General features: G+C 48.5%; 1 protein-coding gene across 5 annotated transcripts in view; it reads right to left on the reverse strand.

Annotated features, from left to right (window-relative positions):
• The window catches only part of IL1R1 (interleukin 1 receptor type 1), a 128908-nt gene extending 119280 nt beyond the window's left edge, over positions 1-9628 (reverse strand). For 4 of the 5 annotated variants that reach the window (XM_030310344.2, XM_030310345.2, XM_030310342.2 and 1 more), the window contains exon 1: positions 9477-9621. The gene's annotated coding sequence lies outside the window, so the exon portion shown is untranslated. Of the gene's footprint in view, positions 1-9476 lie in introns of all 5 variants that reach the window. The other variant, XM_030310346.2, reaches the window with a different exon arrangement.
• Positions 9629-11938: the final 2310 nt, after the last annotated feature.

Consider the following 11938-nt stretch of genomic DNA (forward strand, 5'->3'; position numbering starts at 1 on the left):
CCTTGGCCCAAGAACTTCTTCAGGCCCAGGCAAGCCGGGACAGCTGGTCACCCTGCCTGGTGCTAATGTAGCCTCTTCTCAGGATGTCCCAGCTTGAGTGAGAAGCAGAGACTCTGTCGATATTCAGCATATGTTCACTGGACCAGCAAAGGTGACTGTAGCTATCCCTACACTGAAGTCTGATGGGGGTTGGATTGGGGGGGGTGTGGAAACTACTGTTAAAGAAATAATTAAAATACGGTGTGATAAGGGGAAATACAAATTAGCACAATGAGCTAGAACTGCACATCATGGCTAAAATCGAAGATTGACAACTGGAACCTCATATGCGCTCATGGGAACATACGGGAAGCAACTGCATTGGGAAAAGTGATACTTTTTTATAAAACTATAAACTATAAAATTATAAACTACCCTTTAACCCAACGAGTCTAATCTTAGATATTTTCTCAAGAGAAATAAAGCCATGTGCCCACAAAGGACCTGTACTTTATAGCAACCTTAGTCACAACAGCCAAAAACTGGGGAAAGCTCAGGTGTGGGAAAGCTGGCGAACAAAGTAGGGCATATTTGTACAATGGAAAAGTGCTCTTGAAAAAGGAGGGACCTACACACACGTGGATGGATCCCCACAACCTTATGCTGAGTGTATATGACACGCCAGGAGAGACAAAGCTAATCAGAAATCATAGAAATCAGATCAGTGGTTTTACAGGGCTGGGGTGAGCAGTGGTGGCCAGGCAGGGGCACAGTGGAACCTCTCCACATGTTGGAAATCCTATATCTTGCCTGTGGTGGTTGTTACATGGGTTTTTACATTCGTCGGAGCTTATCAAACTGCACGCTTAAAATGGATGCATTTTCCTGTTTGTAGATTATACCTTAAATGAGTTGATTTTTACAAAATCAGAATGAGAAAATAGAACATGATGCCATAAAACACTGTAACAAGCATGCACACCAAGGGGATGAAAGAAGCCTTGGTCACTGGGCTGGGCCAGAAAAGTCAAGGAACCGTGCCGAGTGGGAAAGAGGAGGAAGCACACTCCTGCAGAGACCATCCATACGTGCATCCATACGTGCAAGGAAGCACAGGAAGAATGGTGGGCTGCAGAATGGCACAGAAGGGGTTGGGGGGAGCCCACCGTGAGAAAAACAAGATCTGAAAGGTAGGTCCGGAAGAGTTTGGGAAAAGTCTCACGGGCGCTGCCTCTAGACTAATGTTGCTCAATCGTGATGTGCTGATTCACGGAAAGAGCAGCTGGGTAGTGTTACTGTGGCATACAAGTGGCATGTTACTAACCGGGACTCAGTCAAGGGGATCCCTGCAATGTCTCGTTCCTCATGTGCAAACTGCTGTGTTTTCTTAAGGGAGAGAGGAAGAGGGCACTCCCTCTGAGTGGGACCTTCCCCGTGCTGCAGGGTAATGCACAGTCAGGGGCCACTGCTGTTGGCAATGGCTGGGAAGAGATCCGTGCTTCAGGAGGATGCTCCGGCCACAGAGTCAGGAGAGGACTGGAGTGAGGTGAAACTAGAAGCAGGGAGACCAGTTAGTAGGCTGGGACGATGGTCCCCCAACCCCAAGGCATGATGGGGTTTGGGTTAAGGCAGTGGAGGCATAGGGAAAAACACAAATGTATGTTTTGGCAGCAGATGCAGCAGCATTTTGTAAGATTAAGAGCACTAGGAAGTTGGGTAAACCATGAAGTGCTGACTTGGTGAGTAGCCAGGCCATCCATCACTCGGGACAAGATGGAGAAGAGGGAGGGCGGTCCAGGAGCCAGTGGTCTTGCGTCCCATGACACTACTGACAGTAGCCCGTGTTCATGATCTCTGCTCTTAACTGAAGTCAGGACAAAGCTGTCCTTGGGGCTCTCTGCAGGGCATACTTGCTCCCTATCAGGCAGGCTTCCTGGAAGCATAACCCCCAGTGTACCCCATGACCCACTTCAGACCAGGGACGAGAGCACCAGCCCGGGTGAGAGAGGTGCCCACAGGCTCTCACGGTCCAATACTCACATCGCTCTGCAAACATGCGTGGCCCTAATTACTCCATTCACTCTGTGCTGTGCAGACCTAGCCTAATACCCCTTCAGAAGTTCAATACAAAGTCCCACCCTCAGTGACAGGCAATGGGTCCTAACAATTAGAAACAAGCTACTCTGTAGGATAGGACACCATAGGGTTCTTGCTTCCGGGTGTGTATCAATAAAACCTGGCACGCTGGGGAGTTATGTAATCAGATTCTCCCAGGGCAGAGTTTTCTGGAAGCGAGTTCAGAGTCCAGACAGTCTTGCCCCTGTCTCTATATCATTACTCACCAAACTTCCTTGTGGAGATGGAAAGAACAGGCACAAAATTCTGAGGTACAGATCACGTATGATTTTTCACAATAAAACTAGGCAGCAGCAGAAACCCACAATTCAAAATCACAGTCCAGAGAAGTCTAAGGCGAGAATATTGTTTTTAGTTGGGGAACGGATGCCCACCCGTGCATCCGGTAAACAATTCCCAAGGGACATGGGTTCAGAGGAAGGAGCTACCAGGTAGGGTTGCTTCCCTAAGCCCTGAAACCTAGCGTGGCGGTAAGTCTGTCACACAAGATCAGAGTGTGCCATGACTCAGAATTTACTTGGTTTCTCAGAAAGAAGGAGCTCTTCGCCCCCTTGACTCAGCCTTCCCTTCTGGGAGCAGTCCTCCGCCTCAGATGCACTGAGCTCCTTACCCCACTGTCCTCGCAGTCCCTCCTCTGGCCCTGCCCACCTGACCCGGAGCCCCCTGTCCCTGCTCTGTGTGTGCACACGCACGTGCATCAGGACCCCCACCCTGGCCGGATGCCCGTGAGGGACAAGGGGCAGCCGCCCCTCTCGGGGGCCCTAACTCTCCCTCTGAGATGTTTGTGTTTCCTGCCACCTTTCCCTGTGGCGGGATCAGAAGCAGCTAGAGCAGCAGGTGTGGACTCCCAGCACCCCCAGGGTCTGCCGCCCCTGCTGTGGACAGCAGCGGGCCTGGGATTTGGGCGGTGACCAGAGAAGGAAAGGACACTTCAAGACTCTTCTGGGCTAACAGTTTTATCTGTCGAAAAATAATAGCTGGGCTTATACTATCAGGAAGAGGAGAGGAAATAACATTTCTTAGGTATTCAGGGCTTAGTTACTTATCAGCCAATTCTTTTTTAAAACGTGATTACTGGTTTCCTGGACCAGGCAAGCTTTGGAGCCGAGCTTCTCCCGGCAGTGGGAGGGAGAGAATCAGGAAGCCATATACGAGTGACAAGACCTCAGGCCCAGGCTGAAGCTGCCACTTCCTGGGGACCTTGGGCAAATTGTCTAGCCTTTCTGTGCCTCAGTTTCCCTATCGGTAAAAGAGGAATGATGGATAGTGATGGAAACTAAGGCACAGGGTTCCTGTGGGTACCACTCCCTTGCTTGTGTATGCATGAGCACCTATTGTGTTTGGTCACAGTTCTAGAGGAATAAAACAGGGAATCTGTATCAGGGAATAAAACAGAGATTCCAGTCCCTACAGAGAAGGAGGGGGGCGGGAAATAGAGTGGTTGGTCGGGTGGGGCAGGGACTTGGGAGAGGCAAACAGGTACCTGAGGCCCAAAACTGATGGTGGCATTGCACACGGCCGGCACTTGCAATGCCTTGACGGTGAGGGCCTCCTTCAGGGGTGCTCCCTGGGTGCCTGCAACTAGGTCAGGTGCAGGGAAGGGTTGATCAAGGCAGGCAAAGTGCCTCATAAAGCCCTTAATAACTATTAGCTGCTCTTAAGAGAAGCAGAAAAGCTCTGAAATAAAAACATAAATTCTCTGGGGTGCCTGGGTGGCTCAGTCAGTTGAGCGTCCAACTCTTGGTTTTAGCTCAGGTCATGATCTCATGGTTTGCGAGTTGGAGCCCTGCGTGGGGCCCTGCGCTGGCAGCACAGAGCCTGCTTGGGATCCTCTCTCTCCCTCTCTCTCACTGCCTCTCTCTCTCTCTCTCTGTCTCTCTCAAAATAAATAAATAAACTTTAAAAATACATATAAATTCTCAAACGTTTCAATAGGAGCAAGCTATTTAGTGTTGGAGCAAATAGCTGGACACATCTCAAAGCGTGGGTCCCCAGCTCCGGCTGCATCTGAGAGAGGCCAGGGGGGAAGCAGGCATAGATGCAAACATATCCAAACAAAAGCATTAATGCTGGAGCACAAGCCACCCCAGAGATTTTGATTCCATTGATCTGGGGAGGGGCCCCAGCGTCATGCTTGAAAAACTCGCCCAGGGGACTCTAGTGTAGGATCAGGGTTGAGAACTACTCCCCAGGGTGAGGTGACGTTTGAAATCACCCCACGGGAGCACACTATGTGCCGATCACTTTGCCAAAGGCTTTATGAGAATTATCTCATTCCACCCCGCTTCACCTGATTCTACCGGGTCAGTCATAGTATCATCCTCATTTCACAGAGAAGGAAACAGAAACTTCAAGATTTTATGTAACTCTCTCAAAGTCAGGCAATTCACCACCTTCTGCTGCCTCTCTGCCACAGCCCGGACAATAACTCATGCTTTTAATGGGTCTACTAAGTTTTCAGGGAACGATCAAATGTGCACGATGGGTTCTGCTTAAGAACACAAGACACCGTGTAATTTATTTTACAAAGATAGACATGCAAAATAGTTACAAATTTCCAAAACTGGGTGTTCAGAGCAGTGAGCTCTGATTCCTGGAAAATGCACTTAAGAGCACATTCCTGGATGATGCCCAGTAAGTGAGATGTGCTTGCTCCGGAAGGATGAGTCAGGGTAGACAAGAGGCAGGGGGCTTGTCAAGTCTGACGCACCAGAGATTGAGCAGGGCGCCGCTTTAGAAACAGTGGTCTCCTCCCTGAACCACAAGGTGATGTTTAAGAGGAAACCTAAGTTTCCGGAGGGGAGTTAGCCAAGTCACAGAGGAACCCCCGAATCTGGGAAGCCACACAGGAAAGAAAATGTCGAACAGAAAGGAGGCTCTGGCCACAGTGTCCTGATGCAGGACCATGATAATTAAAAAGAAGCATTGGCAGCCACCCCAGAGCGGGGCTCCTGAGGAGAGGCAGAAGACAGCTGCCCTGCAGTTCTGGGGCGAGTGTGGTCCCTGGAGATCTGAAGCTGGGGTGCCAACACGCTGTCAGCATGGCACAGGATCAGTTCCATGGTTCACTCTCTTCTCCTGCCAAACCATCACCGCAGAGTCCCCGTCTGCCACTTACTAGCTGTGTGACCTTTGGCAAGTTACTTAACCTTTCTGAGCCTCAATAGGCGATAGCTAATACTACCGCTTCCTGTTATTAAAAGTGGATGAGTTTTTATAGGATTGTGTCATGCGCAGCCAATCACCAGATAGCACTGTGTTGGGCAAACTTTTCCTATTGAATACCAGATGGTAAGTATTTTAGACATTGTGGGCCAGGAAGCAAATATATATTTGCTCCGGAAGGCAGGCACGTGTTTGGGCCCAGATGCGTCTGTTGGAGACAGTCTCGGGAAGAAGAGCAACCTGTGCGTCAGATCAGTGCGGTGGGGGAGTTGAAGGCGACGGAGACCCTTCTGAGACCCCGCACCCTCTCCTCCTGCACTCAGGCAGCCCCCTAGAAGAGAGGTCACTGAGGCTCCAGCTCCTGGACTGGGCAGTGCCCAACCACATTGGGAGTAGAGTGGGGAACAGGGTAGGGGAGGACACATCACCTTGGCTTCACAGTGCTCACCAGTTACCCCCAGAGCCATACAAATACAGGTGATAGGTGACATTGGCCTGAGGGCCGCAGTTTGCCGACCCTTGACGCAGCAGGAGAAGCCTAAATGTAACGCAGTTGTGAGTTGTGGGGTGTGATCAGTGAGCACACCCTCACCGGCATTCTCCAGAGCAGGACCCCGTTAATGGGTTATGAAAACACTTTAGTGGATCACTCCTGGCATTTTTTTTTTAATACAAGAAAGAGAATGGAATATACCCAGGTTTTCAGTTGCATCCCTCTATATGGACGTATGTTCTGGGCGCAATGTCAAACGTGTCTCTTACTGAGGATTGGACTCTCGGCATACTTTTTGGCTTCTGTATCCCTCAAGAAGGGGAGTTCTCCCATCTATTCATCAAATATGCATGGAACGCTATGATAAGTCCTTTGAGGAAAGGGGTCAAGTCATAATCTTCTGATTACCCTGACACCTACCCTCTTAGCTGGTGGGTAGAAAGTGATGGGAGGAAAGGGAATCTGCTGGCATGTGCAGCCAATGCATATTCCTGGAAGGACCCTGGCAAGGGGCAGATCTTTGCTGGTAACCCCCCCTCCACCATGGGCCTTACAGGCTTTTACAAGCAGAACTTCTTACAGAGACTCCTCTGTGTTCAGAGGAACCCTAGGGTTCCTTGATGTGCTTTGGAGGCACACAGGCTCTTGCCTTCCCTCCCTGACTTCAGCCAGAGTAGCATCGCATTTTCCTTCCATGTTTTGAGATGTCCTGTACATTTTCTTCTGACCCCAGGGCTCCAGTTCCCGAACATTAAACACCAAGCTGCTCATAGATGCACATTTATGTATACACGAAGCCAAGAACCCCCTCCCACCAACCTTCCAGTAATTGCTCTTGACCCACAGGGGAGGGAAGGCCTTGCCCTCAGAAGCAAACAAACTTCAAAGAGCTGTTTGAGAAGGAAAACAGGTCATGTGTACTTGAAAAAAGGTCAAAGGACATTTGATAACAGGGGGAGTGATTATTTTTTCTGGAGTACACAAGGGAACGTGGCATAGAAGATCTGTGAAGAGGTTATGAGGTCTGTGCAAACAAGGAAAACTGCAACTCCTTTTGGTCAGGTGAGTTTATGATGGGGGGATGGGGGAGTCTGGTTTCCTAAGCAGGATATGAAAATAAGTTACCCCAAATTTACAACTGAAGCTGTGTGCACCTGTGTCTGAGGTTGGGAGATGCAGAGAAGAAGTCAGGGTTCCAGCGGGGCCCCAGCCAGCATGTGACGTTGGACAAGAGGGTCAGGTGACACCTCGGCCTCTCCACCTACAAACCCAGTGTAAGCTCATCTATCTGTCTCTCAAAGTGAAGCAGTGCATGTGGGATCATTTGAAGTCTTTCGATAGCTAAGGTATCATGTTATTCATTTTCTCCCAGTCATTTGTTTCCGGGTCTGGAAGGAAAACCTCACAAAAAAGGGGAATTTTGATTAATACCAATTCACTGAGTTCTCCGCATAGCCCTGAGAAAGTGGTAACTCATTTCAGTTCTCAAGGGGCTTTCCTAGCAAGGGAGGTGTCCCTGGTGATTCCACACCCTCATTTCTGAAGAGGAAAAAGAATCACTTTCCACCACAGCCGCTGTATCGGACAAACCATTCATCTGAACAGTATGATGCCCAACAGAAGTTAAATGATGCAAATGACCACCACGTTTCATAGGAACACACCAGCCCTTGATTTGGGCCAATAAGAGACACACTGTAAGGCTTTGTGAATCTTCAAGAATCAAGTCCAAGCTTTTCATCTTGACCTAACTTTCTACTTTGGGCTCTGGATGCAATTCACCATAGGGACTAAAAATCTCAGGAAGGGAGAAAGCTCTCCAGATAGCCTTAGAGGAGGAGGAAGTGGGGACCAGATTCAGGGCCTGCCTGAGTTTATGACCAGCCAAACATCTTATTAACCCCACATGTGTCTATGCCCACCTGTAATCGTAGCACAATGCTACAGTCTCAGAGAAACAAGCACATGATGGAAAGCAATCACCAAACAATGTACCTACATGACAGGCTTCGGAAACAAACCAGAAGAATATTCTTCTCACTAAGTTAAGAGATAAGGAAACTGATACAAAGAAGAACACTTTATGAGCTGTAGAAAGAATGAGGACATGTGACTCAGGCCTGATCAATCAGATTATATCATGCTCATGACCACAGTGACTAGTCCAGAGAGGATCATAGGACATAGCTGAACAGAAATATCATAGAAAATGATCTTTTCTCATGTGAATTGCTGTGCAAATATAATGTACACCTTGAGCTACCTGTGGCTGATATGCCTACATGCAGAGAACACATTCAAGAGACAAAGATAAGGCATCCTGATGGCCCCTGGATTCAGCCATGCCTGATGCTGTTCTGTTCCTGGGTTTTACTTAACTTCACTGTCTTTTGAACCAATAGACTCTCTCTCTCTTCTCTTCCTCTCTCCCCCTCCCTCTCTCATATGCTACTTTGAGATAAGTTGTCACTTGCAAATAAAACAAACAAACAAACAAACTACTAATAGATCTTTCTCAAGAGAAGTTTGGGGCATTTCCAGAGGCATTGGGCATACTTGTATCGCTACCTAATAAAAGCTGTTCATATAAAAAAAATTACTAATAAAAGAACTTAGTTATGAGTGAGATTATATGTAAAAGCTTTATATTTTTATTCATTTGTATATTTTGACTATGATTCAAAAAGAAAACAAAAATGACCTAAGTGAAAAACATGTAACTTAGAAATCTTGAAATATTATCTTTATAAACATGTCAGTGAGAGAAGTTGCCGGCTCATTCAATACAAATGCAAAGTTAATCCTTGGTCAAAAGTAGTCAAACAGGGGCTTTCCAAATTGGGATGTATAATAGGATTTTGCTGCTCTGAATGTCATCCAAAGGAAACATTTCCAAAACACAGAATGCTCAGTGGACCCACTCAACCGTTCAATTCAAGAAGAGAAAAATGTTTATTGCTGTTAAGCTATAAAAACACGTCCAAGAAACTAAAATCAAATGTTTTCTGGAAAATCAATTTGCTACTTTGCACTCACTAAGATGTTTTAATAATAAAACGCCTGTGAAACCATGGCTCTGAATTCTAGTCTACTGTTGCCGGTGGGCCGGGATTCTTCTGTCACCCTCGTTCACTACGGAGTCCTTGAGATCTGTCACCATCACAAGCGTGAACGATGCCATGAGGCAGACGCTGCCACAGGCACCGTCCAGACTCTGACCCAGCGAGAGACATATTCTGCCAGAGAAACCCCAGAGGGCAAACATAATCATTCTTGCCCAAGGTCAGAGAACTATTCAAGGGAGAAGCTGGAATGAGAGACCCCAGTGGGGGGTCCCCAGCCCCATTCGCCACGGGTCTCATTTAGAAATGATGAAGAAAATCCACTTGGTAAGTGTATCAGCCCCGAATCATTGCCATCCTCACCTTTGCATGTCAGAATAGAGCCAAGGCCACGTGATCATCCTCCCCGGTGCTGTGACACTTGGGCCACTGGGATGACCCATGGCCCATGACAAGAGTCTGAAGATCCTATTGCTCCGTGACTGTAAGTCAAGGAATGTTCTGCAAGGAACTCGTGGGTCACTAAGGGATGCTTATTTTACAGAGGGGAAAATTGAGACCCAGAGAGGGGAAGTGATTGTTCAAGGTCACACAGCCACACCTGGTCACAAAGCTCAGACCCAAACCCAGATCTCACTCACCTGCCAGAGCACTCTGCCTCTTGAACTCTTCTACCTTCCCACATGCTTGTCTTCCACCTGGTGCCCAATGGCAGGACCTCCCGTTCATGGTTAATCCTGCAGGGTGATAGATGTGTAGACTCGCAGGGGCTCTGCCTGACCCCAGCTCCCCCAGACTCTGGAGACATTTGCTGTACCTGTAAAAAAGGGATATTTTTTTCATTTTTACATTTACATCTACATAAATACATATAGGGAAAGGCAAAAGAGATCATATCCCATAAAATGGTAGCCCAAACTCTGTCCCTCTCTCCACCCCCATCCCTGATCGAGCTTTTAGCATTGCTCACATCCCTGTCTGTGACTCATACTGAAGATGTGGTGTCCTTTGCCCAGTGCAACTGCCCCGAAGTACCTCCAGAAGGGGGAGGTGGTGATAGCTCACAGCAGCTAAGCCCAAACCAGCCAAATTGATAGAATTCCCTTCAGGTGGTGCTCTGCCTGAATTAGCTGCGGTCTCTCAAATGATTCCAAGCTGAGAACAATCGAGAAGCAAACCAGAAAGAAAAGCAGCGATTACATCATGGCTTTGGGTACGAAGTTACAGAGGTTGGGCTTGTCGAATCCAAGTGGCAAAAAGGGACTCATCACCGCAGGACCAGAAGGCAAGCGCCCTGCAAAATGGCTGTCCTCTGGAGTACTGGGAGAAAGAACAACTGAGTCTCCGATGGCCAGGGGTCAGGGGGTGTGAGGCAGGGGGAAAGGAGACGAACCGTCCTGAAGTGGTTTGGGGCCGCACGTATGCTTCATGCGCACAAGAGTAGGGGAATGATTCCTCACCTCGCTGTCCAGATTAACAGAAGACTCTCACCGAGCCCCTAAGTCAAGCCGGCTCCTTGTCTATGACTGAGCGTTGACACCGAGTGTGTGAGGCAGTCAGAGGACATGATCCCGTGAAGAGTGTTTGCCTGGATGCCTGATCAGAGTGGGCAGCCAAAAAATGTCAGGTCTGTCTGTCCCCATCATATGTGGCTGGGTAGCCAACTGCCTGTTAGGTTGACAGCAGGTTCTCCGATCTGAAAGCCTGAAAGGGTCACGGGGAGCCGTGTGCTGTCAAAGGCCAGATGCACGGAGCCTCCCAGTAGCAGGGAAACCTGTGGCCTGTGCTGATCATGCGATCACTTCCCCTTCCCCATGCACCTACGGTGAACAGGGAATTAAATGTATGAACTGAGTAGTTCATTTGTTTTCCCCCTTGAAAGAGCCCTCTTTGGGTAATTAGATACTTAAAAAACTGTTCTGGGGCGTGGCATAAAGACGGCCTTGCGTGCTGGCAGGGAGGGCCTAGAAAACCCTCCTTCCGTTGGCAGACGGGGAGCAAGGTTGGCGCTCAGATATTCTCATGTCTTCATAGGGTTCACACTGGGGAGGAAGCTAATGATTCTGGACCAACAGGTCACCACCACCCTCACACACACACACACATACACGCACACACCATCCCCTCCCAGGAGAAGCCTACACAATTGACCCATCTGTTCATCAAAGGAGACCCTCATAACCACCCCAGAGATGATGGCCTTGATGAAATGAGAAATCTGAATGGGCCTGGAGGCTCATCTTCTCCCACTAGCAGCTGAGCTGGGAGCTGATTCTGCAGGTCTGAGTTAGCTGAAGGGAAGAACAAGCTACCATCACCCCCTGAGTTCTAGAGGCCTCCCCTGTCCATCCAGGTCACTCAGCAGGGAGCATCCATTTTCACATAGTTGCCTAGTCCCTGTCCCTTGACCCCATGTAGAGCTTTATGAGTGGTGGGGCTCCTCCAGTAGACCAGATGTTCTGTGCCCGACCCCCAATGCAGGGTGATGAACATGCCAGAGCTTGTGTGGGCTCTTAACCAAGACCTGTGTGGCAGCTTGCCCCGCCTCTGAATGTCCCCAGAGGCACACTCTTTCTGAGTATTTACTTCTGCTTTGTGTCATTTTTCTGTTTCCTCAATCTCTTTCTTTTTTGTTTTAATTTTTTTTAAGTTTATTTATTTATTTTGAGAGAGAGACAGAGGGAGAGAGTGCATATGCAAATGCAAGCAGGGAGGGGGCAGAGAGAGAGGAGAGACAGAATTCCAAGCCATTTCTGTGTGCTGTCAGTGCAAAGCCCGATGCGGGGCTTAAACTCACGAACTGTGAGATCATGACCTGAGCTGAAATCAAGAGTCAGGCCCTTAACTGACTGAGCCACCCAGGTGCCCCTCCTTAATCTCTTCCAGCGGACTCTTCACAGTACAGTCAATGCTACCTGCTTCAGGCAGCCACTCCCCTTTTTAAAAGAGCAGATTTGAATCCTCTCTCTACTGAGAGGCCAGATAAACAAGTATCAGAGGGCAAATATACTCTTGGAGAAGACCAGAGAACTCTCCTTTGTGGAAGAGATCAAAAATCAAGAAAGGAGCAAAGTTCCACAAAGACCACATTTTGAGCATCTGT

This window comes from Lynx canadensis, chromosome A3, assembly GCF_007474595.2.
Source record: "Lynx canadensis isolate LIC74 chromosome A3, mLynCan4.pri.v2, whole genome shotgun sequence".
Taxonomy (NCBI): domain Eukaryota; kingdom Metazoa; phylum Chordata; class Mammalia; order Carnivora; family Felidae; genus Lynx; species Lynx canadensis.